Source organism: Anopheles gambiae, chromosome X (assembly GCF_943734735.2).
Source record: "Anopheles gambiae chromosome X, idAnoGambNW_F1_1, whole genome shotgun sequence".
Lineage (NCBI taxonomy): Eukaryota > Metazoa > Arthropoda > Insecta > Diptera > Culicidae > Anopheles > Anopheles gambiae.
The window spans coordinates 26,693,577-26,704,927 of NC_064600.1; the positions used below are offsets into that span (position 1 = coordinate 26,693,577).

At 37.8% G+C, this 11,351-nt stretch overlaps 1 pseudogene; it reads right to left on the reverse strand.

The window, feature by feature from the left end:
* Positions 1-4,263: 4,263 nt before the first annotated feature.
* Positions 4,264-4,838, reverse strand: LOC133391453 (putative nuclease HARBI1; annotated as a pseudogene).
* Positions 4,839-11,351: the final 6,513 nt, after the last annotated feature.

Genomic DNA, 11,351 nt, shown 5'->3' on the forward strand with positions numbered 1-11,351 from the left:
AGGTCTTTTCTCATATTTCCGGCGATTTGTACCATCTTTTTCGAGAATTGCCAAACCATTGAGCAATTTGCTGAGAGAAAAAACACCTTTCCAGTTTGATGATGATTGTATGAATGCTTTTCAAGAATTAAAGACAAAACTCCTAAATTCTCCAATATTTTCGACTCCAAACGCGAAACAAAACTCCATTGTGACGCTAGCTCGTCTGGTTTTGGGTCAGTGCTATTGCAGAAGCAGGATAATGATAAATTTCATCCCATAGCATATATTTTGAAAACAACATTCTCGTCTGAATCTCATATTCACAGCTATGAATTGGAGATATTGTCGGTGATTTATGCCCTTAAACGCTTTCATCATTACGTACACGGCCTTCACATAATTATTGTAACCGATTGTAATTCGCTAGTTGAAACTCTCAAGAGCCGAAACTGCTCTGCTAAGATCGCAAGATGGGCTCTTTTCTTGGAAAAATATGACTATAGCATTCAATATCGCCCAGGAAGTACAATGGGTCTCTCAAATGCTCTTAGTCGCGTATCAATGGCAGGTGCTGTGAGTGAATTGGATATTGATTATCAGTTGCAGATTGCTCAAACACGTGATCCGGATATAGTTGCCTTTGGTATTATGATATCCCGTTTGTCTTTCCGCTCAGAAAGACGTTTAAAAATCGATGTAGGCTTGTCGTGAAACGGAAGGTCCAAAATTTGCATTACCTCAGCCAAACGGAAGTAAAAATAACTCAAGCGTCTTTTCGTCATTGGATTGCTACGGAAATTACTAACACCAGTAGAAAATTGCATAAAATGTAAGTTTAGAACAAAATAAGTAAATAGGAGTTTGTTCGTTGTTAGATTTTTCAAATAAAAATAATTGACACAACTTAAACTGTTCTCTATCCTTTTAAGTTACACACAAAACTAAAACCATTTATTCTAAACTAAAGTCTACTTTGATTCAACAACACAACGTTGTATTCTATGATATATCCAACATTCGTAACAGACAGAATACCTTTTTAAGCAATATTTAACATTCGATTTTCAGGGAAAATGCTGAAGGACGTACTACCAGAGTACAATATGAAGAAATGGTTGATATGATGGAAACTGCTCCAGAAATCGCCAGAGCATTGTTTGAAGGCGATCAAACCCTATTTTGGACTGAATTGGCGGAAAATCTAAATGCACTAGGGCCGCCAATCAGACCCTCTGCCACATCGAAACGTGTTTGGTATGATTACAAGTGCGCTGTAAAGAAAAAAATGCGACTTAACAACAATTCCATTCATGCAACTGGTGGTGGGCCGTGCCGCCTTAAGCCTCTGAATGAGTTGAAAGAAAGAGTTTTAAACCTTACCAACTTAAAATTAACAATAGTGGGCAATACGGGCAATACACATGGCTACCATCCACCGCCAGCAGAGATAAATAATGATCAGAGCACCGCCAATCATAACAACAACACAAAAAGCAACAATGAGCAAACAAATAACGATGGGGAGAATCAAGAGCCGATTCCCTCACGGATCGGTGAAAGTGCTACTCAGCCAACAACATTCAGAAGAGGTCGAAAGCGAAAGAATAACGAAGAAGTCCTCAAAACAAACAAAGAATTGCAGCAGGATTCAAGTTGAAGAAAGGGCTATAAAAGCTCAAGAAATGGCTACAAAAGCTCAAGATCAGTCTAACGAGCAATTGAAAAATGTGTCTATCTTATTAACAGAAATAGCTAAATCGCTAGCTAATAAAAATTAAACTGATGTGAAGAAATTAACTCATATAATGGATTTAAATAGTTGCAGATCATTTAATACAGGTATGTAAAACTGGCGGCCCGCGGGCCGCATGAGGCCCGCATAGATAATGTATGTGGCCCGCGAGAATATTTTGAGAAGTGCTGAAAGCACTGCAAATCAAAAATCTGTTATTACTATTTGTCGGAGTGTATTCAATTTTCCAAAGAAGAACAATCATTGTGTAGCTATATTTTTCAAAATTAACATTAATGTTCCCATGAAATCTAACAAGCTTATTCTACACGTACGTACAGAACAACAGAGACTCTTAAGAAACATTAAATCGAATCCAAACTCATTCGTTTTATGTTTCGATTAAATTCTGAATATTGGCATAATTTTGTGCAGACTCGATTGCAAATTTTATATGGAAAAACAGATTTGCGTCTGTCTAGAATGACTTGCGAAATAGGAATGAAAATAACAAGATACACACACTTGGAAACTTTGCAACAACTAGTGATGGATTGTCAAACCAACAGTTTCGCTCGTTGCCGTCCGAAGCCTATAGAGCCGTCTAGAGTCATTCGGAACCGTTGGAGTCATCGGTTATCGCACGGAGCGGCTAGTCTGCAGTCAGAAATGGTTCCGGTTGGTCCTACCGATCTTAATGCCTCTGACTGCCGAGTAAAGGCTTCAGTCGGCTCCGAATTGTTCGGATCTGCACGGCTGCCACCATAAAAAATCAGTTAATATCCAATATGTATAACTTATCGAAAGCGTTTGTAGCCAAGTTGAATTTATTTGCATCTCACATTCTACAAGACAAATTGTACTTTGCAACCTCCCCAAAACTCAAAACCAAAATGAAATGATTATGCTTAAGATAAAAGGATTTACATTAAGGATTCAAATAAACGAAATGCCGAAGTCCTGCAATACCTAGCTAATTAATAGGTTAGCTCACACAGTCCATTCCTTAATTCGCGAATCATTTCCCTTCAAGTGTAAAAAAAAAAATTGCCAATCTTTTTGGGTTCGCACACCACGAATCTGTGTCGGATAAAAATATCGTTATTTAGCAAAAAAAATTCACAAACAACGGGTTCTTGTTATAAGAAATGAATATACCACCAGAACATTTGAGACTTGTAAATTAGCGAAAACTAATGTTTAAACACGATTTTTTACAATTTTTCTCTTGAACTATCAAAAAATTGCAGGCAAATATTTGTGTTATTCATCCAGCGATGGATAGCTCGGATTGCTTGTAAAAAAATCGCAACAGGCAGCTAGCTTTCCCCTACCTTAGTGAAAAAGTGGGGTTGAGCGATATTTTCTAATAGAACTGTCGTGTGAGAACGCGACATATGGAAAATTATACTATTTTAATAATAAGGATAACAGAAATTGCGTGTGACTTGAAAAGTATATTAAAGATTTTTTTAATTAAAAAGAGCACAATGAAACATAACATCAAAAATTTTTAAATAAGAAACGATTCTAGATTTGAGGCGAGGAGTACAAAAAGTCAATTTGTTTAACAATAATGATTGGAAACAGCATTTTGTATAAATATTGAGGTATATTTTTTATTCTCAACTTTGCGGCCCGCGAATCACTGAAAATCTGTACTTGCGGCCCTCTGATGAAATGAGTTTGACACAACTGATTTAATAAGAACTGAAATAAAGAGTGCTGTGATTTTTTACTAATTTAATTTTCAAATTTATTTTCCATGGATCTATGCATAACCGTGTCGCATTTTCACACACATACATAAGTTCTAAAGTTTTAAATAGGAAATAAATTAGAAAAATAACAAGACGGTTAAGCAGGTACCATTAATTTATGTCAACTAACTTAAATTAACTGAAATAACATAGATAATTAATACCAATTTGGCATGGCTCACAAATTGGCATGTAGTGCACTCGATGTGTGTATTCTCGGGCCGCAGCAGAAGATGGTTGGGAGTTCAAGGCTATTTTCATATACTTCTTCTTCTTCTTTGGCTCAACAACCGTTGTCGGTCAAGGCCTGCCTTTACCTCTTGTGGGTTTGGCTTTCAGTGACTAATTGATTTCCCCCCATAGCAGGATAGTCAATCCTACGTATGGCGGCACGGTCTATTTGGGGCTTGAACCCATGACGGCCATGTTGTTAAGTCGTACGAGTTGACGACTGTACTACGAGACCGGCCTAATTTTCATATACTACTATATGTTAAAACGGTCTAGGCAAAAATGGATATTGAACTAGACACATCGCACAAGCTTTCATTCATCTCACAATGAATGCTCAGGTACCATGCGTGATTGTACATGTTACGACAGTGCAGAACTCTTTCACTCTACTATGGTGCAGAACTCACATCCAATGGAAATTCTGCTACTTTATATGCAATGCACATATTGTGCAAAGCACAGCACACATTAATGATTAGAGTTGCTTTCTCGGGAGTATAATGTAACTGCCTAGCTCCCAATAGACATCGAAATCGGTTCTTTAGGACACCAAACGTACGTTCAATAATCTCACGACCTTTTGCATGGTTTGTATTAAACGTTGCTTCCGGTGAATCTGGAACAGCGTTACGTTTTGGTGTCACCAACCAGGGTTTTGCTGGATATGCTGAGTCACCTATAAGAAGATAAAAATTAAGTTTTGTTTACACTATACGGCGGGTTAGTAACGACCTAATACTCTGTAGCTAGGCTGCTCAACTTCGTTTTTTTGAGCAAAAAAAAATTGTCAAGGCCGGTAACGTCCCAAACATGCGCATCGTGATTTGCCCCGCTGTATTTTGCGTTTACATACCGTATGCACATCAAATGATCGCATACCTAAAAATATATTAAACATGAATGGTGTCAGAAAGTGTATGTAATTTGTAATGCTAGAATGTTTGTAATTCATTTTAGTGGTTATCTTACCATTAACGCATTTAAGCTGTAGAAGCCCTTTCTGTTGTAGTGTTGATCCCTATCATGGGTTGGTGCAATTATTTTTATGGGCGCACCATCCACACTACTCCGGGAATACCACTTCTGAATAAGAAGTATCTACGCGCCTTCTGCTGCTCCTCATTACTCATTTCTACACTTATCCATGTATGACACAAAGTGTCTTCTAATATTTTTAAAGTTTTTGCAAAAACGACTGAAAATGTCGGTTGGGCAATTGCCACGTTGAAGCTCTGTCCTGCACCATGTTGATAGCTTCCTTCGGCTAAGAACCGCAACGTTGCCGCAAACATTTCCGTATGATTCAAGCCTTTTCCTTTTATTGGAGGAAACTTGGGAGCAATATCAGCAAGAATGTCCTTAAGCATCTCCTTAGAAATGCGAAAATCTTTCGTAAAACTAGAATGAAAAGAAAAGAGTAGGGGTTATCTTATCCCATTTCAATAAACTTATAGTACTTACGCATGGTTCGGAAGTTCCAAGGGATCAGCCATGCTGCATAGGAATCGTCGGTGCGCGACAAGATTTTCCACTCTTTCGCTATCACTGCTATCAATATCATTAACGTAATACGTCGAAATCATGCTTATGCGTCTAAATAATGTATTTTGATCAATCCAAATTGGTGACCAAAACTACGCGAACACCAGTGATTACTTTACAACGGTATGTTTTTTTTCATCAGCATGCTTTGATATGTTAAAATAAAATCTATAATGCGAATTTGCTTTCCGTTTGAATTGTGGCTTTCCGCTTGTGAAAATTCCGTTTGAGTTTCATAATAAGGTCAATAAAGATAAAAGAAGAACTGGAAAATGGTTTGTCCGAAGGGTTTGCACTTCACGATGGTGTATTATATCGTGAACCGTCTGCAGGAAAACTTTTACTGTTAGTACCGAAACAAATGATCAACAATGTTATACGGAATGTACATGAAAAAATAGGCCATTTAGGGGTAGATAAATGTTGCACAAAAATCAGTAGACATTTATGATTCCCTCGAATGTGGAACCGGGTGGACAATTTTATCAGAAACTGTTTGAAATGCATTGTGTATTCAGCACCCGCTCGCAAAAATAAGCGTAACCTTCACAGTATTTCAAAGAATCCCGTACCGTTCGATACTTTGCACATAGACTATCTTGGACCGCTTCCTTCTTTAAAATCAAAGAAAAAGTATTTGTTGGTCGTTATAGACGCATTCACAAAGTTTACTAAACTATACCCTACATCTTCTACCAGCAGTCGAGAATAAGTGAAACTGAATCAGTGATAAGAGATCAGGCCACCTGTTTTACATCTAAAGAGGTCACAAGCTTTCTTAATAACCGTAATATAATTCATGTACTAAATGCAGTTGCATCTCCTCAAGCAAATGGACAGGTGGAGCGAGTTATCAAACCAATTCTTAGCAAAATTTCCGATCCTCTAGACCAGGGGTCTCCAAACTACGGCCCGCATGCGGCCCCTAAGAGCCTTCAACGAGGTCCGCGAGGACTGCGTCAATGTTAAATTAAATAACTTTCTTTTCTAACTGATTTGTTTTACTTTTGAAAGATGAAAATCAAGATTCAATAAAAGAAAGCTGCAGAAATTTGACATATTTCAATAGTATTTTCTTATTAAAACGAGAAGGTAGCGTTAAAATGGCCCTCAACAAGGTTGATTGTGAAGCAATGCGGCCCGCGAACTGAAAAGTTTGGAGACCCCTGCCCTAGACCACAGCGACTACAAATAGTAGAATATGCTTTGAATAACTCTATACATAGTTCGACACAACAACTTCCATGAGTTTTGTTATTTGGAATAGAACAACGAGCTACAGCAATAGACGAAATAACAGAGTACTTAGACGGAAAACAGGAAAATAGTGTAGGTTTAACCGAGTGTCGTAACATAGCTTCTCAAAATATAATTAAATCGCAAATGGTTAACGCAAAGCAGATCGCCCAGCAGAAAAGTTTGAGGAAGGAGATCTTGTAGCAATTTGTTATACAGATCACTCCGTTGATACTAACTAGAAGCTCCTACCGAAATACAAGGGCCCGTATATTGTTTACAAAAAGCTCCTTAACGATCGATATGTAATACGCGATGTCAACGGTTTCAAACAAACCCAAATACCATACGACAATATTTTAGAGTCAGATAAGCTAAGGCTTTCTAGTAGCTCTGAAGTGGAACCTGTACCATACAATTCCCAACCAGAATTTGGAGAATAGTGAAATTGAGGGCAATTTTTAGTCAGGAACGGCCGAGCTGTAAACATGCACGTATAAACCTAGCTTAAGTTTCAATTATAAACGTCATTGCGCGATAGTTGTAATTACCTTGGGAATGAACTGACAGATAACCGTCATTCGAAGATTGACGCACAAGTGGGGAAGACGCGTTTAGTTGCTTTGTGGAAATTTATTTATTTGTGAACCCTTTTTACACATCTAACATTATTTTAAGTAAAATACACGATATCATAGATTCCAATTCTTCAACTTCGGTCATAAACTTTATTTGGTAGAAGATTTTTTAAGGCCCCCCTATGACAATCGAAGCAGCCCTGGAAAGAAAAACGAGATAGTGTGCCGTTGATCGGTCATGCAATCTGTCAAATATTCAAAAAATAAAAGTTGTTTACATTTTGAACCGAACGATAGCTCTCACGATGTACAACGGCGAATGATTAAAAAAAGCATACATCGGTGATGAAAGTGTTGTGTATAATGTGTAAAATAAACAGCCGAAAAATTATAAATGGCGGTAGAATCGACTTCGCACGCCTGAAAGTAGTTTAGGGTAAGTAAAGCATAGCCAATAATTGTAATATTAAATCAATTAAAGCGGTGTTTTCTAAGCAGCTGTTGTGCAACCGTGTTGAGCCGGCGAACGTTCGAAAAAGGGAAGAAAGAATGCCGGCAATCCAACTAAACGATGTTCGATCATGGCAAACAAGGTAAGTTGATAAAGAACGTAATTCGCACGGTTTTATTTTGGTTTTCTCCCTCTCCATCTATCGCTTGATAGGAATGCCTGGTCGCTAGCTGCAGCTTCCCATCGATGTAGGCACCCGATCTTCGAGATTTTACTTCACTTGCTGTAGCCATCGAATTCGCTGTGCTTCCTTGCTTCTAGTACCGAATTGAGAGCCGCTCGAACACCTAGCTGCTGGGGCACGAGGCTGCCTTCTTCACAACATGCCCCAGCCATCGCAAACAGCCATGTCCGGTGCGCCATACGGCTTCAGTAAGCTCCTGGATGATCATTCGCATCCACATCCCATGCTCGAACTCACCGCCAAAGATGATCCGGAGGATGCGTCGGCCGTCGTGTTTCGCCGCTGTCCTTTGCATGCTGTAAAGAAACATACCTATTCATCGTTGGCCAATGGTGCAGCACGCAACGTGATACATCGTGACATCATCCGGAAAACTTTCTGCTGGGGCACGCCATCTGAAGATAGCCGATTTTGGTTGGTCCGTGTACGAGCCGGCCTTGTTCCGGTACGACGCTGTGCGTTTCGCTCGACTATTTATCGCCCGAGATGGTACATGGTCAGCCGCACACAAAAACTGTCGATCTATGTAATTTGGGCGTGCTGGCGTACAAGCTGCTGTGCGGTAAGGCCCCGTTTTTGGTGACTACTTATGAAGAATCGTACCGTAAAATCATGAAGCTGCAGTTTAAGATGCCGCCAGATGTAAGGCCGCGGGGCCACGGGGCTTTCTCAAGCTGAGAAAACGTTCTCAAGCACTCATTTAAGTTTCTCAAGCAATCAAAACTGGTTCTCAGACTCAAGCCCGTGGCCGTCGTCAGTTTATTCTCACTCTGAGAAACTGATATAGACACTCAAGCTTTATTTAGAGCTTTAAATAGAAAAACAGTTTTTAATCGCATATTTTTTTAACGTTTTCAATTATAAACATTGAATACATTTTCCAAAGTGATTTCCGATAAACAAATAGCACAATTCTCCATATTTCAGTTAGCCGATCGCTGCATCGTCAACTTTCTCAAAGATTCTCAAAAATTCTCAAAACCGATTTTGTTCCGATTCGACAAACGCTGAGAACGAGTGTAGAGTTCTGGTTCGGTGTAATATTTATTCGCCCGTCTTCGGCGGTGGTTCAATAACAACTGTAAACCTATTCTCCCTACTTGTACATGCTGTCCCTCTCTGTCACTGCTATTGCATTCTACAATCCCTTTCCTCCTCCAAGAAAAACAGTGAAAAAAAACCTTTCTTATGTTCTGTTATACAGATTTTCCATAGTTTTTCAACTTAAAGCAAACAATTCACGGTTAACAATATCGATTGTATATACATCTACGTCTAATCCTTAAATCCTAACAAAAACTATGGAAAATTTGCATGGTCTAACTTTTTAATTGTCATAATACTTCATGATTCTGACTACTCTGTCGTGGTTTCTTGCAAATGATTTTTTTTTGTACATCTATATCTCGATCTTCTATTCTTCCACTTCCTTCATAGCATTAGTAACTTGATGGTTGTATCATAGATGTGCTCCATCTCTCCACGTGTTCTGAAATCCTATTGCGTATAGTACATTTCCGTGTCTCGGCCACCTCGAAGGACTTCTCTGCATCATGATTCAGGGTACAGTCCTGTGCATTACGCTAAAGATAAGCTGCAAAAAAAAACATTATTTTTTCAAAATAATTTCATTTTTTCATTTAGCATTCCCAAACTCAATACTTATCCGATACATGTAACTGTAACTACAGCTGATTTTTCTTTGAGGTCTGCGCTCAACCGATTCAACATCCTTCGTTGGTTCAATTCTACTCGGTGTAACTTCTACATTGCTCCTATAAATTCCGTGTCATCTTCCTTCTCGCTTTCTTTGCTTGACTTCATTCTTAACACTTCAAACACATCTACATTTATAACTCTCTTCATCGATGACTCATGTCAGACTTTTTTTTTGCAAAGTAGATTCCTACTTCAACGCTTACTTATTTCAACATTTCAAAGCCTATTTGACATAAATAACATATATTCTACATATTTACAGTAATGTTCGATTCTTGTCTTATTTACTTGTTCTATTTATCACAATTCCTACAATACGTCGCTTCTTCGAAATATCTTTTGTATCTATACTTCTTGTTAACTTTGCTCTTCCCTGTTTTCCTAACTCATTCCGATGCATTTTAGCTTTTGTCAGTCTCACAACCATGATCAAAAGACATTACATAATCTTTCATTACATTATTATGGACATTCTCTTTCAGATATCATCTTAGCTGGTCTTACGGGTTGGTTTTACAAACTCGAATTCTTTTTTTTATCTCACGTATAATCTACTGACCTGGGACTCGTCCAAAATGTTTGTCAGTTACTCTTTATTCCATGAAGGAATGATCTTTCCTGCACCAAGTTTTGCTATCTACACGTACTGGAAGGTGTGGCAAAAATATCAAACATGTTATTGTATATGCTCTTAAATTTTCTTCTTTCTTTTTTTTAACGTTATGTTTCATTTTGTCTGTAATGAATTTTCATTTCCCTTTTTTGCGATGTAAGATTGCAACTACCTTAAGTAGTCATTATGATCCCTTTTTTTAATTGTTAAGCATTTAAAAATTAATTACCCATCCCATTTTAATAATCTTCATAATCAGCCTGTTACTCTGTGTTGTCCGTGTGTATCAATCTGTTAGTGACTTCATTTCGATTACTTTAACCTTCGCTCGCGTAGATAATTTTGCCCATTTGTCCAATCATATGCCTGTCTTCTTCTAATTGCTTTGGCTACTATCCTCGATGGAGCCTAATTTTAATCAGCTGTTTGCGTTGACCTTATTCGACCCTACTTCAAGACCTTAACCGAACTTATCGCTAATTTGCTCTAAATCAGGTACCAAAATCGTTCAGTTAGCTGTCAAATTGGACGTCTTTTCATCCTAGCAGCTATCATAGCAATTAGCCTAGCTCCATCTGGAATGGGTTGAATTTGGAATTAGTCGATCTGGATCTGGAGATCTGGACAATCTATCTGGATTGCGATTATAGCGAGTAAATCCTTCGAGCCAATGTTTTTTTGAACTTGTATCCTGTTATCAATTTTGGTATTGTATCATAAGCATAGGAAGAGCAATTATTCCCTCTAAATTTTTGAAATACTCTATCATTACCACAAACCTCCAAAGCAACTGCATTCTTAAAATACTACATCTTGTTGGATAAACACAATACCGATTAATGAAATCAACAAATTGATTATTTTTCAATCTCCAATAGCTAGATCCATAGTTTATAATCAAGTCTTCTAATCTATCTATAATCATGTGCATTTCGGGTGAATCACAATTCTGTCGTGATGTATTTGGTTTGCAAACAAATCCCGTTTGTTTAAATACATGCATGACTAACGATTTTATGTAATTATTTTTAACAGTAGGAATTATTCCCCGATTTTCGTTCGCATAACATTACTTTCTTTTAAGTTATCAACAAGATTTCTAATTAACGAGACTCTAACAAAATTTGCCTATTGTATTTTTTTATGCATCAAAAGAGCCTTATGTCAGTCAGCACCACATCTAATTATGATTTATTCTATTAAATGTTATCACATAATACAAACTATCTCTACATTCTTTTCGTATTTGATCTTTTCTTT